Source organism: Amblyomma maculatum, chromosome 6 (assembly GCF_055883805.1).
Source record: "Amblyomma maculatum isolate TAMU_Amacu chromosome 6, ASM5588380v1, whole genome shotgun sequence".
NCBI lineage: Eukaryota > Metazoa > Arthropoda > Arachnida > Ixodida > Ixodidae > Amblyomma > Amblyomma maculatum.
In genome coordinates this window covers 128,646,199-128,672,787 of record NC_139349.1, presented here as the reverse complement: position 1 = coordinate 128,672,787, position 26,589 = coordinate 128,646,199, and the positions used below count along the sequence as shown (strand labels likewise).

At 44.8% G+C, this 26,589-nt stretch overlaps 1 protein-coding gene across 1 annotated transcript in view; it reads right to left on the bottom strand.

The window, feature by feature from the left end:
• Window positions 1–26,589, bottom strand: part of LOC146186729 (uncharacterized) — a 69,289-nt gene that overhangs the window by 4,593 nt on the left and 38,107 nt on the right. The gene's annotated exons all lie outside the window — the stretch shown is intronic.

The window sequence follows — 26,589 nt, the reverse complement described above, 5'->3', positions numbered from 1 at the left end:
TTGAAAATAACAATTCAGGTGTTCGGGTGAATTAAAAAGGCATAATTCCACTGCTTCGATGGTAAAGTTATTAGCTGTGTTTGAAAATAAAAAAAAAATGCGAAGACTTGCAAAAAAAAAGGTCAAGTGCTAACGGCTGTAATTATGGCTGTCAGGTCCAGTGAAAAACGACATGTGTCGCTCTGCGTTCCTATTAATGATTCACTGAGCGTTTGCTAAATTTTTTTAAGCAGCACACATTATGTTCTGAAGGTAGAGTTTTCTTATGAATTGAAGCAGAGTCTATAAATTGATGCTTGCGCGTAGTCTACACACATGCTCGAAGGATAATGGAATGAAACGGGACTTCGTTGCGATACGTGACTTGAGAGAATACATTCATACTTCGATATATCGGGAGGCGATAAAATGGAGGAGGGTTATAATGATCTACACTCAGTAAAGAATGGCACGCAGCGAAAACTGACAAACTGAATATGAAAGAAAAGATCAGAAGATTTTATGTGAACCAGTTCATAAATATGCGAAGCCTAAGTCAAAGATGGATGGGCAAAGCTGTTGAGGCGCCGTTTCTTTCTACATTCCCAAAATGTCATCAAAAGCCACAGAACAATTTTTTTCCTGTCAAGGCGCAGCTATCCTGAGTAATTGCAGTCACCTGGAGCGCGAAAACCGAGTTTTGCCATCGTCCAATAATAAGTCTGTAAAAATATCACCACAAATTGTTCATCAGCAGCACATTGGTGTATTCGATATAAAACTTTTGTAGTATCCAGAGAGTCAGCGATGCGTACGCCGTGTCACGTTCCCCACGGAAAGCAAATGTGACGAAACGTTTCGCTTGCAACCGACCCAGTATATGAAGAGCAATTCCTTTGTGAGAGTATGATCCATTGTGATGTTTGTTATAATGGAATCTAGGTGAAAATACGCATGAAGAAAACTTTTCAATCACCAGCTTTGACTCACTTACTCGTCAAACGTCCCTCATTGAACACACCGCTCACTTCTCCCCGCAGGTCACAGAATAAGGAAAAGAAAGATAAAGCACGCACGAAACACACACTGACACGCAGAGCTGCGTCGACGATTGAGCGAACGAATCCTTCTCGATCGCTGCTCGTTACGATGCCAGCTTTAGACTGGAGCCTTCTTGTAACTCCGGGCCACGCGCGCGCACACACGCACTGTTCGAAGCACGGCGCCTCTCTCGCGGCTCCGACGCCGAGGAGGCTGAGCCGACTGGCGAACAGAGGCCCAATCGACGCGGGCTTGACCCGCGCGCTCGGAGAAGACAACGGAAGCGCCTTGAGCGACGCCAAGCGGAAGCCGCTGAGTAGTAGCTGCGCGAAATTCGAACGGGGCCACAGCATCGAGGGATCATTGCGGTACCTATGCGAAAAGCACGTTTCACACCTGACATCATGCGCCCCGAGAGAATATTTATTTGCTTATTCAGAACAATACACACAATGATATAGATGATATAATACAGTACATAATGCCATCTATGCCATTTAACGAGAGCCCTTGCAGTTTTGCACACATTCTTCAGTTTCTTGTTTCAAACAATTACACCATAAAGGTTGTGAAAAAACACATTAACTAACAAGAACAGGAAACAGAAAATGTTTGTGCTTTTAACAACATAAAAATGCTGCTTAAGAAGGTAAGAATGTAAAAGCAATCTTGAACAGAGTGTAGGCGACATATGAAGAGAAAGTGTCATTCACCACGATAAGCCTATCAATGTAAAAATATTGGGCACTAGATGAGCTCAGGATGCTTGATCCTTTGGATCTTAACCTGAAGGAGACATTGCTACGCACTAACTAAAGCAGGGATTATCGGAGAGCTCTGAAATGCTTTGTCCCTCGTCTGAGACATGAACGCGGTCGTTTCAAATGTGGAGAATGCAGAATAAATTACAGCGGTTTTTTAGACTTTCTGAGATATTTGATACGCTTTATGTTGAGCTTTGGAATACTATATACACATTAGAAAAAGATAAAAATGATCAGGAGGAGCTTATTTAGATTCATGTATTTCAGTTTTGCGCACCCCTATATCTTAATAAAGGAATTAATCCTGGCAACCATTGGAAGTTGTTTAATTTCTGCATGCGCTGTAGCAAAAGGATTCCCTGGCAGTTAAGGCAGTGGTCATGGACTGGTCTGTATTACCACGCGTTAAAGTATTCATATACCGGAGGCTTCAGTACTTATAAAAATATAAGGTTCTAAATTTGTTCTCGTTCGCTCAAGGTAATGGCGAAAAAAAATCCAGAAAGGGTGCGAGTAAGAATGCGCCCTACACGTGAGAAATTCGGTGGGGGCAGTGTGGGAGGCGGGATGGAGAGGCAAGGGTCCTAATATAAGTTTTAATATACGAGTTAAAGAAAGCGTCGCATTCTTCGTCTGAACAGCCTGGACTTTTGTTTCTCACGGCATCATCTGTTTTGAATAAATTCAGCAGCTTCAATTCAGATTAGACTTTAAGATCATCCCAGCGAGGTAGACCATCTAAGTGCTCGAGGGACCAATAAATGCCGAAAATGAATCGTTTCAACAATACGCTTTATTTCGAAATCTAATTTCGTATCAACAAAAGGTATAACATCAACAATTTGATATAAACTATGAAAGGTTGGCGTTTTCTCACTGAAAAACCGAAAGCTGGATTTAGTCGCCGCTTTCTATTATAAGCAGCCTCCCCAAAGTTAACGAAAACAATCCGAAATTTTGTCTTCCTTTCTTCGTGAATAAACAATTTTGTCTTTGTTGATTTTTGTTGGTAAAAGATTCAAACGTATCTCGTCTGCCGAGCAGTGGCAGTAACAATTGTAGTGGACTTTCTCTTGGTTCAAGAAAGAATCGCCATATCTATTACGTTCCTACAAAAGTATATGCATGCGGGAAACATGACGCCTGAAGGTACGGCGGTGGCATTCGAGCGCAATAAAACCGGCTGTGCTCTGTCAGCTCCAGTTTTCAATTTCCTACCTAGCAAACCCGGTTTTTCTTCCGAAAACACCGCAATCGGGAACCTGCTTGTGCTCAAGAATCCCACTGAAACAAACACACATGCAAGTGCTTTTCCTTATGAACCCGAGCAGGTTTTTTAAAGCTAGGTAGGTCAAATGCGCTTACACTGAACCGAGGGAGGAATACAAACGGCCGAAAAAAGCAGCTAGGCACAAGAATACGCCTCTTCAGCTCGACGTCTCCACGGAAGGGACCACTTTTCTCGGGTTGCATTCTACCGCGCTGCTAGCGAGCGGCGCTGCCAGTACAACGAAATCCGTAGTGCATGGGCTGGAGGCAATGCATGCAAGGGTTGCAGATGCCCGTATTGGGTTTTCTCCGGAACAGTACCTCGACCTGATGGCGGAGCGTCAACGGTACACTGAAGGGAATCTTATATCGAGCTGTCAACATATAGGACACAAAAGAAGCACAGTTCTTCGGGCTTAGCATATTCTGATTTTGTGCATCACTAATAAATATTGTAACTCATTGGTAAAGTTTACGCGTGCTCAGAAAAGCTCTTTCAGTTTCGTGGAAGTATACTTTTGTGAAGAATTTGGTACCCACGTTCTTCAATATGGCATGAATGTTCGTTGTCAAAACAATGGCCTATAAAAATACATTTGAAGTTCAGTAATTCAAAACAGACTCACATGTAATCACAATTTTGAATGGTGGTGAGCCTTGGTTACTTTCCTGAGATTAAAATTACCTTAAACAATCATGGGTGAAAGCGTGTCATGACCGACAGCAACTATTTTGTATTTGCTGTGCAATCCTTTTCATAAGGTGGGTGGCGATTGATCGGGCTTAAGGTATGGTTCCAACTCTTACATTAACATGCCACACGGTTGGCCATTGTCGGCAGGACATTCACCAAGGAAACAGTTAAAACATCTCTGTGTGTGTTTCAACGTATTTACGTCGCTTTTTAAGTAGCAGCCTTCAATTCTATAGGGGTGTTAATATACAGCGAGATGATGTAATTAGTTTACGTGCACTGCCATTGATCACATCAAATAGTAGTTCCTTTTGTATTTACTGAAGATTCTACGAGGCGTAGTATGGCAGTACATAAGACATCGCCGGCGTAAACATGTCGCACAAAAAGCCATACTAAATCGTATCCAGTAAAAGCCAGACCACGAGGATATCGAAATATATGTTCCTCTAAAACAAAACAGTTTCGCATACCTCTGCCTAATACGGTCCCGGAGCACTGTAAAGCGCATGCTTCAGGCAATTTACTCTACGGGAGATTAACCTGTACTGTTTGTAAGTTTCTTTACACTGTTGGGGATTGAAAACCGTCTTTTCGTTCACTTAAACGGACAAAGCCCCTAAATTCCCCTCCGGGTAGAGAGCAAGACAAGCACGACACGTGGCAAGTTGTGTATGTAATATTTTGCTTTATTTTGTTGTCGCGCGCCGGCCTGAACAACATTGCATGGAAAAGCACTCTCAGAATATTGCATAGTTCATCAGCAAAGCCAAGCTGAACTCTCGGACTCTGTGGGCACGCAAACACTCGTGCGTGGTGGCGTTGGTGCTTCGCGCACTCAGGCGTAAAATATTTTCGGCGAGGAGCCTATTTCAGCGGCGGAACAGCATTGTCCGTCCACGAACCGCTGGTATTCCTCTTTGTGAGCGACGTGGCCGCAACAACAAATGCAAACTCGATGTGGACAGACTTGCTGTTCGTCGAAGGGGTGGGAGAATGTAATTGCTTGGCTATTTCAGCATTTACGGTTAGTTTTCTTGTTTTGAGTCTTTGGAACAGTCATCGATGTCTTCTACATTGTGACCCAAAATGTATATCGAGAACGGTGGAAATTGGGCGTAGTCGGTATTGATCCATATATAGAAGAGGGCGCAAAACCCAGACAATTGACAGAACTTGCGGTGTGTGTTTCTTCCTTTGTTTGTTGGCTTGGTTTCGCGCTCTATTTTATATTGTGTATATCGAAACTGGGTTTGCGATGGAGGTTCTGTGATTATGTTCTACCGACTAACTATAGAGGCCATACTAAATGCCAGCAACATTCAGAGAGAAGCTCGTCTTTACGATTACGCAGTCTGTATAGTGCTGAACGTATAGGCGACAGTTTAAAATATTGCAAAAATGTGCGCCTAATGGAGCCATTTAACTATTCCGTACACGAGGTCAGCTATTTATTTACAAACAGCTCTATCCACAAATGTGGAAGCAATGAAAGTATTATGACGTAAGAAAACTATTCACAGCAACATTTGAAGCAGTACATCTAAAGCATTGAAATATTAATATTAAACATGGATGTCTCCATGTGTACGGTAGGTCCCGCGTAGGTCCGTGCTCACAAAATGTATCCTATATATGTGATTAAATTTTCTGGTACATAGCACAAGACGTTTTCATAACAGCAATGAGTTGAAAAAAGTATATACAGCACTCATATTATGCCAGTGAATACATTGTGCAGATGGATGATTTTCAGATAAATGTTTTTACTACACTTTGTTTTTGTCCTCTTCGTCAGCAGATTGATATCAGAACGAACACCTATTTCTACCAAATCGGTAGCAATGCGTGTTTTTGGGGGGAGAAGCTAATTGCCAAATTCGATGGATGTGTATATTACAGGCATGTTGGCTGATGTGTCACACATTTTGAGGTTCAAACGTCAGGAACAGTTTGGGAGGACCAGGTAACTACAGATTTGCTGAGCGATGGGGTGGATATCTTGCTGGGAAAACTGGCCACCCTGTATACGCAATGACTGATGACATCGATGGTACCCGAATCATGGAAAAACTCTAACATTATCTTAATTCATAAGAAAGGGGGCGCTAGTAGATTATATTCATACCATTAACCAGGCGATAAAACAATGCGCGGAATATAACAAGCCCGTATACATAGCATTCATTGACTACGAAAAGCATTTGACTCAGTAGAAACCTCGGCAGTCAACAGGTATTGCAAATCAGGGGGTTAACGAGCCGTACGCTAAAGTACTGGAAGATATATATAGCGGCTGCAGAGGAATCATAGTTCCATATAAGGAAAGTGACAAAATTCCATAAAGAGATGTGTTAGGCAAGGAGACACAATCACCCCAGTACTATGCGCCGCTTGCTTACACGAAATATTCAGAGACTTGGATTAGGAGTAGTTAGGGATAAGGGCTACAGCACTGCACGGATTTAGGCCGGCCTGAAAGCCCGAGCCCGGCATTCAACAACACAAGAAAAACAGATGAAGAGAAAATACGCAAAACTCTGCGGCGTGTTCTATCTACTAAAGTGCAGAACTTATCGAGCGCTACAAAACATGACACACGGCTTGTTAACATGAGCACGCGCTTACTAAAGCACAAAACACCGCTAGCTTGATATTTTCAGCCATCAGTGAGCACACTCCGTCGCATCTAACAGAAGGCACTCTTGTGTCATTTCGGTTTCCTGTTACTGCCAACGAGTGAATATTTGAAGCTTCCTAAGAACCACTGGAGAAGGACCTTTAATTCTTCATTTCGCCTCCCCCCGCCTCCCCTCGCCGAAAAAAAAAATATTCTCTATGTTGCGAGAAACGCCACTGATTAAGAGTATATTGCATTATTAATTTTGGAGTATTCAAACACATTTAAGCACATAAGCAGGCATTTTTCTTCGTCTCCGTAAAGATGTGAAGAGCGGCCATGAGTTCCTCAAAGAATATTTGCACAAGAGTCCGCAATTTTTTTCATTCTCCGACCTTGATCACACAGGCTCCTGTGGCCTAGTGGCCGGTGACAGTCTCTTCGTGTGTGATTAAGCAATAACTTGCCTCAAGAGTTAATTGATAATAAGAAGCCTTATTTAAAACACACCTAATAAATAGCTTTTAAACGCGCTTGAGCACAATAGCTTTAACTAAAGTGACATGCCAGAAATTTTTTGACCAATCATTTGCTTCTGACGGTACTTTAACAGTGCCCTCCTCTGCTCAGAAGAATATTTTGTCACACTTTCTCCTATCTCGGTTTGTTATTAAGCAGCATTAATTTTTAATTTAGCGATACTATCAGTCCTATTCAGGGCTAAGATAGGAGTGCATTTCTTAGATGAAAACTACATTCATAATAGTAAACTAATTTATTGCAAATAAACTACAGTTGTGACCAAAGGAAAACAAGATCTGAACAGCGACCTAATATCGCTAATTCAGCAGCTGAGACAACAGAGAAAATTACTCACGGCTCTTAGCGTATACAATATTACTGGTAAGTTTATTACAATCTCGCTTCGGACATTGTGGTTAGCTAGCACACGTGGAAGACACCTACAGAATGTGACAGGCACTACATCTGGCTCTAGCAACCAACAAACCCAAATAAGAGCCTTGGTAGGTCTGTCTCAGGCTTTTTCGATAAAAAAGGAATACTTCATGCAGTCTTTTGAAAACCGTTTTTCTTCTATGTGGTTGGAAGTTTTGTTCCGCATTACTCGGGATGTGGGCTCTGTTATATACTGTTGCATGTCAATCGCAACTGGGTCGATTATGATGGAATAAAAAAGCGTTAAACGTTTTATTTTCTCTTTAACTCTACATATTTAAAGAGTCCACTCAAACTGACTGCCGGGCCTAGGCCGGGTCGAGTCTTTGTAGTGTGAGTCCTGTTCGGGCCTGCGTCATATCAGCGCGAGCCCGTGCAGGGCTCGGACTGGGAGCCATGGACACGGGCTGGGCTCGGACTTCAAAAGATGTGTCCGGGCCAGGTGCTCTAATACTGTTTTTTGAAGAACACCTCAGTAATCTGCGAATCCCTGATGACATTGCCTTGCTATGTAACCCATATGGGATGAACTGCAAATAATAATTATAGATCTCGGCAGGTATAGCAGAAAGGTAGGCTTATATATGCAGAAGTTATATACAGTGTTCAATGTCCTTTGGATGGATTTGGAGTACCCAATATGTAGCGACGCACTGGAAGTGGCATACGAATATATCTACTAAAGACAGGTCCAGACCATGAAAATAACTAGAAGAATAAAATTGAGATGGAGCGCATTTTGTAAGTACTCGCAGATTATGGCTATCGGCTTGCCGGTAGCGCCAAATAGGCAAATATGCAATAGTTGCATCTTGCCTGTACTCACCTATGGTGCTGAAACGTTGAGGCTCCGAAAAGAGTTTTACTTAAGTTGAGGACAACGCAAAGGGCTATGGAATGAAACATGGTAGGTGTAACATTAAGAAATGGGAAGCGCGCAGAGTGGGTCAGATAAATAATTCAGGTTAATGACATTCTAGTGGAAATCATGAAGAAATGGACATGGGCAGGGCATGTAATGCGAAGAGAGGATGACCGATGATCGCTTAGGGTAACAAATTGACTTCCGGGGGAAGGAAAGCGCAGCAGGGGGCGGCAGAAAGTAAGATGGGAGGATGAGTATAAAATGCTCGCAGGGGTCAAGTGGATGTGGCTAACACAGGACTGGGTTAGTTTGAAGAATAATGGAGAGGCTTTTGCCCCGCAGCGGGTATACTCCTGCTGACGATGATAATGATGTCAGGCGTTCGTCTAAAACTGTTGTCATAGCTGTGGGCCTCATACCTTTTAGCGGCTACGTTACATAGTCTGGCATCCTTCAATTGGCCCGCCTGTCTTCTGAAAGCTGTAAACGTTAATCTCACGTGCGAACGCTTCACTGAACCTTTTCAGCACAGGTACTTATTGAAAGAGATTTACATTAGGAAGTCATTTATTGCTGCCTTGTTAGGGATAAAAACACATAGGTTAAACTCTAAAATGGCGTTGTTTACCTCTGCAGTAGAGCTTTCCTTCACCTCGTTTTTTGAAGTGTAGTGAATGTAATACCTGATAGGATCGGCAGTACACGCTGTGAAAGCCGCACCGTTAATTGGAATGCGCTGCTTTGCTTCCCATCGCTTGAGGCGTGCAAGCGGTAAAATTGTTTTCGAGGTCACTGCAGTATCTGCACTGGAGAAATGCATAAGCCTGAGCGTTTCTGTGTTTGCGTGAAGTGTGAGCAGGATTCCGCGAGTGACAGATACTGCGCCTTTTCTTTCCTGTAAACAAATTGTAGAACGCCGGCGCACTTTGGTGCGGTCATCGGAACGCTGGTTTGTTCGACTAGGGGCGCGTGATGTACCGTGTGCAGCAGCAACACCCAGACGTTCTCATCTACAGTGGTCCCGCCACTTTAGAGCGAAAGCTTCCCTACGTCAGCTTTTCGAGCCATGAGCGTCAAGGACATTGTCACATCCAAGTGACCTTGGCAGATGCTGCGAATGGTGTTTTTTATAAACCAATTTGCAGTGGAAGCGCTAACTTCACTACGCAAGTATAAAAGGTCTTCGTGTTGCACTAAATTTGTCCTTGTTATGACCGTAGGAAGGAAAAGAATATACACAGGCCTGATACTGGCTCCGCGGCTGAGCCACCGCAGCTGCCTCATGCGGACAGAACGGAAAATAAAGAAAATTACGAGGACTTTAGCGACTAAAATGGCGAAAGGCGAAAGCCTGAGAAGTGTCATGTCTAGCGTTCCTGCCATCTGCAATCCCACACTTGAACTCGCTCCAAGGAAGAAGCGATGATGTACCGTCCAAACGCACACTTGCCGAAGAAAGTGTAACAGATACTGCGCGTTTCCTAATAATAATTGGTTCACAGGAAGGGAAAGGCGCAGTAACTGTCACACTTGCTCTGTGGACACCCGACCGCGCCGTAAGGGAAGGGAGGAGGGTGGGAATGAAAGTGGAAAGAGAGAAAGAGGGGCCGTAGTGGAGGGCTACGGAGTAATTTCGACCACCTGGGGATCTTTAACGTGCGCTGACATATCGCACAGCACACGGACGCCACTTCGTTTCACCTCCATCGAAACGCAGCCGCCGAAGTCGGGTTCGAACCCGGGGACTCCGGCAGAGTAGTCGGGCGTCTTACCACTGCACCACCCCGGTGGGGCCCGGAGTACCCGGTTATTAATTATAATAATTGGTTCACAGGAAGGAAAAGCATTTTCTGTCACACTTGCTATGAGAACACCTGAACCGCGCCGTAAGGGAAGGAATGAAGGTGGGAGTGAAAGTGAAAAGAGCGAAATGGGAGCCGTAGTGGAGGCTACGAAGTAATTTCGACCACCTGGGGATGTTTAACGTGCGCTGTTTTGTTGTCGTGGCTGTAGAAAGAAAGAAAAGAAAATGCAAGGGCCTGCTACTGGCTCTGTAGCTGAGCCACCTCCGCTGTCTCGGCGGACAGAAGAGATAAAGTAGAGAAGAAAAAAAAGAAGAGGGAGAGAAAGACGTGCACCGCAACAACAGCCGTCGTCCGCAACCACCGAAGCGGTGGCGGGTGAAATGACGTCCTACAACAGATAAAAATCAGTGGCTGGCTAGCCCCTGCCGCAAGCGGCGTTGACCTACCGTCCCAGCCCCGTAGGGCCAGGAACTGCCATCCTTCACCACCTCCAACGTGCGCTGTTTTAAAGGTTATCGTCTTAAAAGCAGTTAGAGAAAAACGCGCCTCGCCACAGCCATCGTCCGCCACCGAAGTGGTGGCGGGTGCAATGACGGCTTACAACACATAAAAATTCGGTGGCAGGGAAGCACCTCTCTCCCCCTTTGTTATAAAGCAATTTACAATATAAAAGAAAAATTACGAGGGACTTTAGCGACCAAATTAGTGGAAGGAGAAAGCTTGAAGTCTCTTGTCTAGCGTTCCTGCCATCTGCAATCCTGCACTTGAACGCGCGTCAGGGAAGCGATGGCTGACCGTCCAAACGCACACTTGTCGGAGAAAGTGTGACAGATACTGTGCCTTTCCCCCAGAAGTCTCCTCTTGTCTAGCGTTTCTGCCGTCTGCAATGAACGCGCGCCAAGGAACACCACCCGATAGGAGCGATATCGAACCGTCCAAACACAAGCTTTTCAGAGAAAGTGTGTCAGATACTGTGCCTTCCCTCCAAAAGTCTCTTGTGTAGCGTTCCTGCCATCTGACATCCCACACTTGAACCCGCGCCAAGCAACGCCACGCGACAGGAGCGCTGGCGCACCATCCAAACGTACACTTGAAGAAAGTGTGACAGATACTGAGCCTTTCCTTCAGAAATGTCATCTGTAGCGTTCCTGTGATCTGCAATCCCACATTTGAACGTGTGCCAAGGAATGCCACGTGAAATCCGCCGCAAAATTTGGTGGCAGGATAGCCCTCGCCGCAAGCGTCGTTGACCAGCCAGTCCCAGCCCCGTAGGGCCAGGAACAGCCACCTTTCACAGAGCGCCCGTTCAAGTGTGTCATTGTAGATGGCAGGGACGCATCCCGTTTCAGCCAATCAGAACGCCTCAAAAGCGGAACACACTTTGTCCACGCCAGCATGAGCCATTAAAGGCTTTCGCTTTAAAATGAAAACATGATCTTGACCTGGTTAGGTGTCTGTGTTCACAATCCTATGGTGTCCACTCAAAAGAAGGAAAGGTGGTGAAAGGTGACTGTTCCTAGCCGTACGGGGCCTGCCGCAAATTTTTTATTCTTTGGTGGCCGTCATTGCACCTGGTATCGCTTGGGTGGTGGACGACGGCTGTTGCGGCGCGCGTCTTTTTCTCCCTCTTCGTTTTCTTTCTGCTCTACTTTCTCTCTTCTGTCCGCACGAGGCAGCACCTCTTTCTTTATTTCCACTTTCACTCCCACTTTCCTCCGTTGTCTTACGGCGCGGTTGAGGTGTCCACAAAAAACAAGTGAGACCGTTACCGCGTTTTTCCTTTCCTATAAACGCCCCGCCGGGGTGGTGCAGTGGTAACACACCCGACTACTGTCCGGAGTTCCCGGGTTAGATCCCGACCATGGCGGCTGCGTTTCGATGGAGGCGAAACAAAGTGGCGTCCGCGTGCTGTGCAAAGTTAGCGCACGTTAAAGATCCCTAGGTGGTCGAAAATACTCCGTACTCCTCTACTACGGCTCCCCTTTCTCTCTTTACACTTTCACTCCCACTTGCATCCCTTCTTTGCGGCGCGGTTCAGGTGTCCACAAAGCAAGTGTGACAGATACTGCGTATTCCCCTTCCTGTGAACCAATTATTATTATCCCTATAAATCAATCAATCAGTACTTGTGAGGCAGCAGAGGTGGCTCAGCTATAGAGAGCCTACATGGACATGTAAGCTCTCTACTCAGCTACAGAGCCAGTAGCAGTCCCGTGCATTTTCTTTTCCTTCTTCCTACAGCCACAATAGCAACAGCTCAAAAGTATAAGGCTCCTTCTTTTCCCCAAAACTAATTTAGTAAGTGTTTCCTTTCCTGCAAACCAATTATTATATTATTCGATGGAGGTGAAATGGAGAGGCGTCCTGTTGTTGTCGCTGCAGAAGAAGGAAAAGAAAACGCACAGGCCTGCTACTGGCTCTGTAGCTGAGTCACCTCTGCATTAGTGCTCTACCTCCGCTGCCTTGTGCGGACAGAAGAAAGAAAGTAAAGAAAGAAAAAGAGGAGGGAGAGAAAGGCGCGCGCCGCAACAGCCCTCGTCTATGGCGAGTGCAATGACGGCCTACAAAAGATAAAAATTCGGTGGCAGGCTAGCCCCCGCCGAAAGCGGCGTTGCCACCAGTCCCAGCCCCGTAGGGCCTGGAGCAGCCACCCTTTACTGTGCGATGTCAGTGCACATTACAGATCCTCAAGTGGGCGAAATTACTCCGTAGGTCTCCACTACTGCATCGCTTTCTTCACTTCTGCTTTCGAATTTCTACTTCCTCCCCTCCCTTATGGCGTGGGTCTGGTGTCCACAGACAAGTGTGACAGATAATGCACCTTCCATTTCCTATGAACCAATTATTATGAGAAAACCGCGGATTGAAAAGTGAGTGATAAGGTGCCTCTCTTTACGCACTTTCTAACTATTCCCGTACATTTGTGCACGCAAATCACAACCTTTCCTGCTCGTTGAAATCAAACATAATAAATTTCTCGTCATTAGAAGTTAGGCTATAATGAATTACCTCATAAACCCACATAAAACATTTTGTCACTTACACTCCTTTTTTGACGCTTTATCTGATCGTAATATTATTTTTCCGTTATACCTGTTCAGCTTTTACAGCTCCGACAAGCTCACGCCCATGGGAAACCTTCTTTACATAGACAAGCAATGTTTATGCGTAACAAAAAAAGAACAAACGGAAGCACGAAATCGTTAGTGCTCCCGTTTACAGATTCCTTTGAGCGTCTCAGTTCGCGTACGTGTACTTTAACCCTCCCCCCCCCCCCCTAATTATTAACCATCATCTGACAAGCAGTTTTAGCACGGTGTCGTGTTACCTTCTTGAATAAAGCACCACCGACATATATACAAATCTCTGCTTAACGAAGCCGTACGAACGCTTCGGCGTGGCTTAATGGAACCATGTGTGACACTAAATGCGAAGGTCCTGGGGTGTTCTATTTCTGGGGACTCAGCCTTCACAATTCGATTGAGAAGCACGAGTTGGCAGGTCATGCCGCCAAATCGGCTGTACTACTCGGCCGCGTCACGTCGCATGACGCTACGGCTAGTCAGTGCCTGTCCATGTCACTTGCAGCTTCTACCAGCCAGTACTACGCTACTGATTTTGAACTTGACTGAGCGATGCAAGGACAATGTCTCCGTACACAGGAATATTTGATTTGATCTGTGGGATTTAAATTCCCAAAGCGACTCAGGCTATGAGAGACGCCGTACTGGAGGACTCCGGATATTTCGACCACCTTCGGTTCTTTAACTTGCACTGACATATCGCACAGCACACGGGCGCCTAGCTTTCCGCCGTCATCGAAAAGCGGCCGCAGCGGCCGGGATTCGATCCTTCATGCTTGGTCACAGTAATCGAGCAGCCTAACCACTGCACCACCACGGCGGGGCGCGCACAGGATAATGACCTTCAAGTGAGTCAGAGGTCACAAACGAAGCACTTGTGGTGCCGCACCTCATGATAACAAATGTGAAGGTGAAATGTAAAGCTTAAAAGTCAAAGCGAAGAACTTCAACATGGTGATATGGTTCGGTGTCACGTGATAATTGAGGTTACATTGTGACCGAGTATGTAAAGAGGAGAGCGCAGCGCGCCGTTCATTGCTGAATCATGAAGCCCGAGGAGAGGGACGCGAAGGAAGCTATCGTGTACACATCAGGTTTAACTGTAACTAAGACTAAACCACCAGCAGGTTTTGTTTTCACTCACAATGGCGACGCTGGATTTTCTTCTATTCTCTGCTGTCACTTAAGAGAGGTTAACCGTAAAATAATAATTCTTTGTACGAGATCACAAGTGTCATACAGCGAAGATGAATAGGTATAAGAAGTTTACCACGTGTGGCAAAATTTTAGTTTTCTTCTGAGTTAAAGCCTATTTGCTTCCGATGCCAATTTCTGGTGTAAGGCATAATAGGATTTCCGTTGAAGTAGGAAAGTTCTTGGTAAAAAAGAAGTAAACGAAAAAGAACGTGACGGTGTCCCAGTTCGCAGAAACAGCAACCGTGAACAGCCCTCCTACAGCGTAGATAAGCTTTTGAGTTCCAGGATGTTCCTTGTAATTAGCCCACCGGAGAGTCAGGCATCAAGGTACAGTTTAACGATCAGCTTAGCTCAGCGCGAAGGTATTTGTAGCGACTGACAAACTAATTGGAAACGCCTAGCAAGAGGAACGATGCTTACAGTGACGCTGCCTTTAATTACTGCCGCTGCTTTCGGGCGTGTGTCACAGCCGCTGTTCGCCACTTGCGTAAGTCTGCGTCCGTCGCATGTTTGCTCATCAGGATCCACCGTCGAAGCCCTTGTTGCGAAGGCGGTGAGCATTTGTAGCAATGTGAATGTCAGCAGCAGCGCGAAAGGTTTGGTTAAAACGTTGAGGGCACTTGACGTTGAGGAGAATTGTAGAAAAAATGAAAAGCGACGGCATTTGCGTAGGCGAAACAAATTCTCAAACAGATCAGTGCTAATTTGTTAACCAAATTACTAAACTTTTCAGAATTCCGAGTCCTGCGTGAAATTTAGCACGGGTTTAACACGTCATTGTCAAGGCAAAAAAAAAAAAACGAAAAGCAGACGGAACGACAAGAACTTTCTTCCGGCATTGAAATTAAAATTGTGTTTCTTTTCCTGCGTCAGAAGGCGGAACATTTCATCACTTCGCAAAGAAAAGCATTTAGGTGTTTGATGTTGGTTTGGTTTGCTTTGGTTTATGAGGGTAAACGTCCCAATGTGACTCAGGCTATTAGAGACGGCGTAATGGAGTGCTCCGGAAATTTCGTCCACCTGGGGATCTTTAACGTGCACTGACATCGCACAGCACACGTGCGCCTAGCTTTTCGCCTCCACCTAAAAGCGGCCGCCTTGGCAGGGATTTGAGCCCGCTCCCCGGGCACAGTAGTTGAACGCCCTGCCACTGCGCCACACTAGCGGGGGCCTTTGATTCTAGGTTACTGAGATGATCACATGAAGAATAACATAAAGCTTGAAGTTGACAAGAAAAACACAGAGCACTATAACTGGAACAGGGGCAATGAAGGTATAGTCTGATAATTATTAAGAGAGTACTAAAAGAAAAACGAAAAAGTTTGCGTTACTTGGCGCTGCAGCCGAACTATACAATAAACATAGAAAGAAAGGACAACTAAAGTTGACATCTGGAGGGATAGTTTTTATTTAAGTAACCTGGAACGTTGCCATGCAGTAGAGACTGTAGTCCAGGGGACATAAAGGCAGAAAACCGCTTCCAAAGAGAAGAATTTTCTGGGTTGACTTCCTCTTTCAAAACTAAGGGTCAATTCCACAGTGGCGGCCACAACACGTGGGATCAGCAGTCCTAAGCGAAAATAATTCCTCTTAATCTACACCGTGCTCAATTCTAAGCTCGTAAGAAACCTACGCAATAACACGATAAAAACGAGTACAACCACCTGAAAGAATCTTCAATAAGTCCGTTAGGAAGTCTGTTGCGGCTTCAATCAATCAAGAAAACTTTTGTGGCGGCTTTCGTCTCCAATGCAACGAAGACGCTTAGCGGCGGCTTTGAGAGAGGGCGTGTTTTATGTCGATGCTGCGGATCCTGAACACAGAATGGCGGCCGTTCCGGTAGTGCACCAACATTAAACAGTGGATGGACTAATATTGCCCAGCCAAGCCACTCTGGCTGCGGAAGAAGTGGCGTTTGCTCTAGCTGCAACACACACTACCTCAGAATACATTTATACAGATTCACAGACAGCATATCGCAATTACCTCAGGGGCAGGATTGCAGCGCTATCAGCTAAAATCCTGCAAAATAGTTACACCCGTTTCAACCAACCCACGCATAAACACTTAGTATGGGTACCGGGTCACCAGGGCACCCAGGGAACGAGAGCGCACACGCCTCAGCCCGAGCATTTGTCCCCCGGGCACCCAATACGGATCTCGTGGAACCTCCTACCCCATTGCTAACCTACACTGCAATACTTCAGCGCTTAAGATTATCTCGCCGGGTCTACCCTCCACCGGCAAAGACACTAGACAAAGGGGAGGAGGTACACCTTCTGCAAGCCACAGACGAACACTTCAAACAACCCACGAAGCCTACACGCCATAGATCCAGAGTCATTTGACTCACAATGGAAATTCTGCGGGGAGAAGGCGGACCTGTACCATATGGTGTGGGCATGACAGCGAAATCAGATTGTCGATATTAATAATCAGCCAACGCAGAAGTGGTGGGAGGCAGTTCGGACCAGCTCGGGAGCAAGGGGTCAAAAAGAACTAATCGCAAGAGCGCGACAGCAGCCTACGCCAATGGGGTTCGGGACTGAGCACTCCAACCGCCGCTACAACCTCCTCATATTTTCATTAAAATATTTTTACCATCACCTCTGAGTGTGGCCAAATAACACTATGCTTCGCTTTCATTCATCCTCTCTTAAAAGATGGTCGAAGCGATCCTTTAAAATAAAAAGACAGGTAAAACAGTTACTAAAAGGGACACTTATGAATGGGAACACAAGGCAGACTTAAGCGCACTTATTACGGCTTAAGACCGACGATATAGTGAACTTTCTTGAGCTGCGCCGCTGGGATGATATTTTCTCAAGGACGACGCCATAGCCCAGTTCTTGTGGGCGGAAATGCTTGCACCGGATGAAATAGCGTCGCAAAAAATTCCCGCTCAATTCGATCGTAGAAATTCAGAACTGAATGGCCGTACAAATCCAGACCTTGTGTTCTGGCGTTTACTGCGCTTTGCGTTATCGTTTTTTATAGACTATGATGTCGATGCTCTTCGACGCACTGTTAAGCCATTTAATCACCGGGCTTCATACTGCCGCGAAATATTGTAATCTTAATTTGTTGCAGTCAATACCCGCCAGCACGCTGATTGGTCATTTTAAAAACTGTATTTTAACCACGCAGAACAATCTTGATCTCTTTATTATTCATGCCCTTCAGGTGTTGCAACTTTATCAATTTTTTCCTTCGCGCGCAAGCCGCGCCGAGATGTACCTGGAATGACTGCAGCCACACGCGTCGGTTTATACATTTTTATGTTGTTCAAGTCACGCTTGGTGGTTTTATCTAGATGGTTCTTTGCCAACTTTAAGTTCAGTGCCGACAAGGGCAAATGGTATTAGTAATTCGCGACCAGCGAGCACGTTTTCTGGTATCGCTGCCGCCCAATCGCTTGATCATTTTGCCTACGGTTTAGACCAAATATTATTAATTTCATTGCATCAGCTCCTGTGAGGTCCTTTTGTGCCCGCGGTATTGTCACCAGCATGCGACAATAGGCATGCTATACGTTGACGGTGATCGGTGGTTTCGTGTTGGGCCCGAATATTCATAAAAGGTCACGGACCAGCTAAGTTCGAAAATGTGTTCAACGTGTCATTCTGAGGCGCCGCCTTCCGAACGAGCGACCTCAAATATTTTTTTTTTCAGAAGGTTCTTTAATAGCGGAGTTGCAACCACCAAAATAAATCAACAGCGTCATGTTCTGCTCCTTCCCTTTTCTCCCCAAAAAGTTCCCCTATCCTGCCTGGTCGGCTAGCGCCTGAAAGCGAAAGTGGTCCTCCTGCTAAGATTTTATCAGGAAGTGAGTAGTCTGCTGCAGTACGTCATATGCCGTCTGTCATGACATCACTTTTGGTGCTTTTTTTATTTTTGCTTTTTTTTTCTACTCGAGCATTTGGGATGCGGGGGTCGTAAGCTTCTAGGCGACCTTTCGTCGAAAATAAAGAAGGGAACTTTTGGCGGCAGGCTCGTTCGCCTTTTCATCGAGCAGTCTGAGCTAAATCGGCGGCTGAAACGCAAACGAGTTGCTCTCTTCGGCATCTCTTAAAAACTCAGGCCGGTGCACTTGTGTTCTCTGTGTTTGTGTACTTCTGCGCGTTTGGGTCTTTCCTGTGGTCACGATTGCGCTTGTGTATGAATGGCACAGCGCCCATGAGCCTGGAACGAAAAGAAAACACTTTTTCGAAACAAACACTTACGCGAGAAGGAAATGCGTGACGAAAAACGCGCACGAGCCAAGTAAGCGAGGAGACGCCGTTCACGCGTCAGTCAGACAAGCGAAGCAATGCATGCCGCCATAGTCGGTGAGTCATATCCATGCCTCGAGGGTTGATCGTAGATGATTAGGAGGTTGGCTTTACGAAAGGGAGCGTGAGAGCTTTGATTTGTATTTTTGCTGCTTTCCTATGTGCACGTTGCTGTAGTATTTTAAAAGGACTGTCTGTGATACCTGGTCGAAGCACGAGGCTTGTTTGTTTAATTTCTACACTTTATAGTCAGCGACTTTTTAAGCGGCGTCATATTGGTAGACCCGTTCGCTACGCTGTTGAGTTCAAGTATGATGTACAGCAGGGCAGCATTTCATGATACTTCGAATTAGGCGTTAAGTGCGGATTGTACCAAAAGTTGGGAGTCGCCTTTTTCGGCGTTTTGAGCGGAAAATCACAGCCGTTCGTCTCGAAGACAACAGTTTCGAGGTGATAAGGCCAACACTGATTATTCGGCAGCTTGTGTGACGTCACGGGGTTCACATAGCGAAGTTAAGAGAAGCCGCCAACTCAGGCAGCTCGTTTGAGGGGGAGGGTATACGCTGAAAACTAAATCCGGGACCTTTGGAATCCGTTTCAGACATATTATCTTCAGGCCACCAATGCCTAATTGTACGCCCCGAATAAAGCGGAAACATATGGTAAATTTCAATAGCAGAACAAGACCTGTTGGTACGCTCCGCGACAAAGCGCCTGAATCTGGCGGAGAGCATGTGTTCAGATTCTACGTTTGAAACACTAGTGCTCCGGCCGGAGCAAGTAGGTTGCGCTCGCCAACTAGCAGAAGAAAAATCCATCACTTCTTGCGCTTGCCTAGCTGAACTTGTACGCGTGTCGTCCGTTTTCGGACCTATAACGAATCAAAGTTACTCCCGCTTGTTTCTTAAAATGTTGCCATCAGCAGTCTATGCGCGATTATTTCTTTCATGTTCACGCAGCCGAACGTGGGCGCGCACGTACGGTAAGAGTTGTTTGACACTTTTTTCGAATAAAACAATGTCGCGGGGTACCGTAGAACAAAACAGACGCAGTGATTGAATGACCTAAAGTGTATGAAATACAAGCGCATAAAAAGTTTTCGTGCATAGGTTTGTAGGCTCTCTCTAAACTGAGGCTGCACTCTGACTCGCGGTCCATAACAGAGAGCGCCAGTTAGCGACGGGAATTTGCATCACAGCGGCGGCAAGTGCTGATCGTCTGCTACAAAGCGCACAGGGCTGAACTGGCGCAGCAATGACTGCAAGCTGCCGGAAATGAAGAGAGCCGCTGAAGGAATATGTCACGCAAACGTTCGGCCGGCTCCGCCGATTTCGGCGGAGCAGTCTACGCAGCGACCTTGACTCAGCGATTGCTCCCCATCTGCGTTTGGAAGACTCGATCCATGTTCCTGATTTGCGATTTGAATACAGTTGCTCCGAAAAGAGCAGTGTAAGTGATCCAGCTCAGCGATTTGAATTCACAATTATATCGATTCGTATCGAATGAATCGATTGTAGATTATAGCACACAAAGCATGCTACTTTTTTTGGTAGTGTGTTTGGTACCTCAATTTCGTTAGTGTTTAATATCAGGTGCAGTGGCAATGGACAGATGGGTCTGATAAAACTTTGCTTTAAATCAGGGAAGAGTACGAGCAAAGACGAATTGCAAAGTGTTTGGTTGATTGAGAGAAGCTTGCAGAATTCGCTCACCAACGGTTGAAAGGAAAACAAGGTAGCAAGGCCTGAACCTAAAAGCCACATGGGCGGTTTTTTTAGGAGTTCTGCAGCAGAGCGTATGTCGGTTCACCGCAACTAAAGCAGAGTAGCCGCCATTTAGCATGCCTCCATACGTGTGCATTGTTAGGCGTTTCTCATAGGACCATAGTTGGGCTGCCTGACAGTTGGTACTACTGGAGTTTGCAGCGACTTATTGCAATCTGCATCAGCTGTCAATTTTCTGTGAGGCAGAGCTGATGATGAGCCCATACGAAATGATATTTCTAGATATCCTTCCACAAACAAATCTGGCGTCGTACGGTACGCATAGCTTATTCCGAACGAATGTAGCTCTCAGTAGTATTGGTGAGGTTGGTTATCGAAAGTGCACTAGATAATAGATGCTCTAATGTTGAAATCAGTAATTGTTTTCAACAGGCTGCATAAACAACCATTTGAAATCAGCTCCTCAGCGCTTTGCATAACGAACTTGACACTCTTCTCTTCAGTCATTTAAGCATCACCACAACAAAAGATGCAGGCCATTGCTTGAGATTAGGCAGTGCGGTATCGTTTGATTAGCTTAGCTCAGATTATTCATTCTGCTGATGTTCCAGAATGTGTTGCGGAGCATTTCATTGAAGTTGCCTTAGGTCAGGATAGAAAATTATTGTTTCTCATACTATGTCCTTACTGGGCCTTCTTACGCCTAGTGCACGTCTGATTCGCGGCGTCATTAGTGACGTTGGAAAGCTTTCAAGGAATTTTCAAGCAGTTTAATGTGGGCGAGATTGCTTGCGTAAAATATTGCCATAGTTGCCGTTATAGAGTGAAGAAAAAGTACAAAGGTTCGCAAACCATAATAAAACATTTTGGCGCAATTAGCATAAATATGAGTTCCATTGTGATTTTTAGAATTATGAAATTCTATATTAAGCACTGAAGAACAAAATATGTGTACACGTGTTCAGAGAAGATACACTTCTTCATTGCCCCAAATCTGGCTATTTAACAATGGTGGGAGAAGTGCACTTTCAGGCTCGTAGTCTCCCTCGAAATGTGAACGAGTGGCAAGCATTATTAAAAGATATATATTCACAGGCTGCTCCCAAGGAGGCGGCGCAAGAGGATAAAGACTGGGTAGCGTCCCATGTTTCAGACGGCAGTATTAAAGGTCGCGTTACATCGAAAATCCGGCGTCAGCCTCGGCTTCGATGTGGGTGTCGATATTGTGAGCAAAAAGCACAAGCATGGCGTTGGCAGGTGGTAGCTGGCATTGCCGAGCAGTGATGCTTCGCTGGTTTGTGCAGTTTAACGAGACCACATGGTATCAAAAAGTGGGTAAGACTTGAAGAACTGATTTGAGGTAGGAAAGGGAAGTAGTAAACTCCTTTCCAGTGTTATTGGGTGTTGAATGAGGCCCGCTACTCTAAGTCCAGGCAAGCACGCTTATACGGCTTGGTTAAAGCGGGTTTTATACTTCGAGTGGTAGGCTACGATAACCCTTCATACTATTTAAGACGGTGCTTAGGTGTGCCCTGTAATTTGTTCGAGATCACTGTAGCATGTAATCAACATCTCAGTAGTTTCCTTTTGAGTGTTTCAGTGCAAGACGCGACGAAGCTACATTTTTACCTCGGCGGTGTTTTCTAGCAGTCCTGCTCCCCGTGTTGCGTTGTTTTCTGAGATAAATAAATAAGCGGCACTAAAGACTAACGTGTAGATAAATTATTGTTGCTTCTCATTCTATTGTGACACTAACATTTAGCCATCATTCGCAGCAATATTTCACCGCTGCGTATTGCTTACATGCGCAAATATGGCCCCTTCGAACGCAGACTTCCTATTGCTACAGTGAATCGCAGTCATCTAGCTTCGTGGAAGTCTCAAAGGAATGTGTAATATTTAGGTTTGTCATTTGTTTCTCTTTCTACGAGACGCTTAATGAACCTCGGCGGCTAAGAAATCGATCCCCGCTCCCAGAGAAACGAGAAAGGAGCCTCCCACACAGCAACTGCAATTAATTGCATCCGCAGCTGGGGTTTCTCCCAAGATCCCCGCATCGTATTTCCCAAGCAGCTAGTGCACGGCGTATGTGAACTAATTATTGTACACGCGATACTTGCCCGCTTCAACTTGGTTGCGTCCCAGTCAGTGTTGTGAGAAATGAGAATTATCGTCTCTAATAAGAAAGCGTGCCAGGTATTGTAGCCTCAATGGCAGAACTGACACAAAAAATGAAATCAAAGAATCATCATAATGAGCATCCTCCAATTCTCTTCCTTTCCGCGTCTGTAAGTTTTATAAATAGGTTTCCCCTTAAAGTTTCTTATATTCGCCATATTACCTAGTTCTAAGAACATACCTACATGATCTTCACAGGAAAGTTTTACTTCATGAATGCAATAGACACGAAAAAAAAAATTACTGCGGCAGTAGGAAAGCGAAATAAGTTGTTAGACCTGGAACGTTGCTAGAACGGGTCAGATAAAAGCCATCAAAGATACCTGCTGAATACTAATGTACTGACAGCTGACCTTTATTATGGCGGAAGATTTACTTGCCTCATGAGCGGAGTGAGTAGGAAATGGGACAAAAAGTGGGGAGAGGAAGTAGCAACAAAAATAAAAAATAAAACGCAAATTTTTATAAGAACATTGTGGCGCGACTGTCTTTTATCTCAACATTAAGGGTGCTTTACCTCACCTTCTCTTCGTATTCAAGATCCACCAGCTAATCAGGTTGGAGAATAGTTTACGACCGATTCGCTTGTACCTCCACTTCTATGCCGTCAATTTTTGACAGGTGTCCACCGAAAATTAAGACATACCACGCCGTCCTTTTCACCAAAATGGCGGGGGTTTAACCCTATACTTCAACCGGGTTGCAACGAGCGAAAGGAACATCCGACGGAAGATCGGAGGAGGAATGGTCTTTTCGACAGCCGCTTCTCTACTATAGAAGTTTTGACAAGTCTGGCGCGCTCTACTTCCATGACTAACCTGGCCGCGTCTCCAAAAATCCCGAACTTTTGTTCACGCATAGTATTACGTGATCAACCTTCGCGGTACGTCAATGTAACGTCGTCGCAACACCTGCACCTTCTGTTGAAGGTCATATGAAGGTCAAGTTAAAGTCAGCGTGATATGTGTAGTATTGCATGACATATATTGTTAGTCAAGGGGTGTGTGCCTGGATTGGCCTCGGTCTGATTGCAAGGTCATTACATCAGAGCCAGGCGAACCTGAGTTTTGCATGCAGCAGCGGAGCTTCGCTATGAAACCAAACGAACTAGAGACGATTAACATTTTTCCAAGCTCTATGCCAGTCCCTCATATATGAATCACCAATAATAACCATGAGAAACATTGCTTTCGCATGGCTTAACCGGTCAGTTAAACCCCGACTAATTTTTTAACTGGTTGTTCAGCCGAAACGCTTTCGCCCTCACTGTAACCCAGATTTGAGATATCAGAAAACATTTCGGAAACAATACAAGTATGATTTAGTATGGATATCTTGATGCAACCGTTCTTTGAAAACCCTTTAAGTTGATATCCTAACACGTCGCTTACCATTTAGCGTTCATGTTTAAGTCAAATTACAGGCTAGCTTGCGAAAGGGATTCGCACCGGCGGGACGTTTACCGCAAATGTATGCCGTTAACTGCAAATGTAGGTGTCTACCAAGAAAAAAAAAGAGACACCACGTCATTAATTGTCACCGTAAACTAAATAAATACAAATTAAAGTTTTTTAAAAAATGAAGTGGTGGTGTTAAAGCACTATCGCGTTTATTTTTAAGAACAATCTTTAGCCTCTTCATAAATTTTGCAGGGCTTGGTCACGGAAGAATGAAAACAGTTTCGTTTTCATAATAACCTTATGGGATCACTTGTGCAATCCGGGAATATTCACTAGGCTACCAGAAACGATAACCCAAGCGGGGAAGCCCAACGATGCTCAATTTTCTTTCTTTTTTTTTCTTGGGGAGAGTCTGATCCATGGCTCCAGAAAAAAAAAAAAACAATTCTGCTTTTATTCTCGACAACTTATAGCGCCTGTTATATTGAATAAAAAGAAATAGGAATTAGCAAGTCTTTTTTATGTCGTATACACCTCAAGCAAAGCATTCCTTGATGTGTCTCTTCTGTATTGAAAAAAAAAGGTTTTCTAATCTGAGCTCTTACCTCAAACATTTGCTGGGCATGCCATTTGACATTTCTCATAAGATGTAGTTTTATCAAGCACAATTGAAACGGTAAATGAAATAAGTACTTTATTCTGAAATAAATTTTCTCTGGACAAGTTTCTAGGGCGCTTTATTGCAACCGGCAAGCAAATTATAAGGGATATGAGTTTTGCCTGGTCCATTTCATACCTTTATTGCGGTTTCCCTGTAATAACAAAATGTGCAATCTTAGAGTAAATAAACGGGGCTGAAAATATATCTGCCCTCAACATGCTTCCATGAGATTACTTTTTCCAAGGTTATCAGAGAAGCGCGCACTGGTCTATTTTGGTGAGGAGCTGTCTTGCGCAAGTCTACATTATACTTGAGGCGGAGCAAATAATTGATTTTGTTTTTCTAGGAAAATTATGGGGAGTTCAGATAATATAAATATAAACTGCAGCCTTGACTCTTGTCTAATACATACGTGCGGTAAAGAAGGTGTAGTTTCTGAAAGAGGCACGCACCCTGAGAGAAAGAAACGTAAAAGTCATATGGGCGATTGACAAAGCAAAACCACAAACACAGTCCCCAATAAAACCTTCACATAGCTTTTTTCCTCCCGAGAGGTATGTCATGAAACTCTGCATCGAAAGGGGAAGTAGAAATGCTAGCAATAGAAGCGTCTTTAGACGCAGCCATGTTCTGTACTAATGGTGTCCTTAAGCTTCCAGTTTCTCATGCGGAACCCGACCTCGCATCCCACTGGTGGTCTTTTGGTGCTATTAGGGAGGCAATCTGGCCTAACAATTTATTTTATTATGCTCATATATTATTCTTAAATTCCAACAAGAGTACCTATATTGGTAGTTGATCGTATTGCTACAAGGCCACGGCAGCTGACACGACCGTCCCGAAGAAGAGACTAAACAGAACATAAACGATGGCGGTGAGAGATGACGTTTAATAAATATCGACAGGCCTAGCGATAGCGCTCCTGCCCTCGCCACTGGCCGCTTCTTCTTCCTCGTCCTTGATACTCCCCGGAACCACTGAGCGATTGACCTGATGATGTACAAGGAAAAATGTGCACGGCGATCATATGCATCATATGATTACTTGCTGGCTTAATGAGTGAAGATAGAAAGGAAGGAAGACAACGACTTGTCGCCATGATGATTCTCGGATGAAGCCTGGTTTAGGTGCTTTCAGGCCACAGGTCATCAACGTCATATGACCAAGGCCCAGGCACGCGGCGCTTGACATGAGTATTGGTGATGTCGTCAGGTGTGGCGGTGTCTTGGGTCGCCAGAACCTTCTGGTCAGCTTCTCGGGTCAGTGAGTTCAACTGATCGATCTGGTCTCTCGTTATGTCTCGTGGTTGTGTGGCTGACTTCCAGGTCAGTTGGGTCATTGCAAATACAAATATAATATTGGATTTACCTTGACTTTTTGGCGGGTTGATGTTGTTGGCCATTCCAAGACCTTGTTGTCATGCGCATATCCGATGTGATGTCATTAGTGACAAGCATAGACTTAAGTACTTCATACATAACTGAAAAATCAATGCTTTGTGGTATGGCACATCACGCGTGGCATTGTAAATGGTCATTTCTTTCTTTTTCACTTTATCCTTCGCCGACTAAAAGAGTCAAGACGCCCTCACAAGTGAAGGGACGTTGTCAATGTTTACCAATAAATTCAACCTGACATCCTCTCCATATTTGCAAAGACTAAATTTCTGTCTAGACATGTTGCAGAAAGAAATAAGCAGTCTAAGAAGAAAACAAATCTTTTGGTCTCTCTTTATATCTTGAATTTGATGTTTCCAAAACCAGCTGATTTTTACTCCGCCAACTCGTTATTTACCTTGTGCATTTACCTAAAAGGTGTTAAAGTAATCACCATTGACGCATGCGCTCATTGGTTGAATGTCGGCAAAACTATCCACACCTTTATAGCTTTCAAAAGATTAGTGTATAATGGAGCTTTTTGCATATTGTCTACTCGAACAGAGGAAAGTGAAAGTTGGATATATTCTAAATAATAATGAGCTATGACATCAGGTACATTGCAGACAAAAGATTTGTTGCAGACATTTGAAATGAAGGAGCACAAAGACTCGAGTTCACCACCGAAGGGTCGGTATTTTAAGA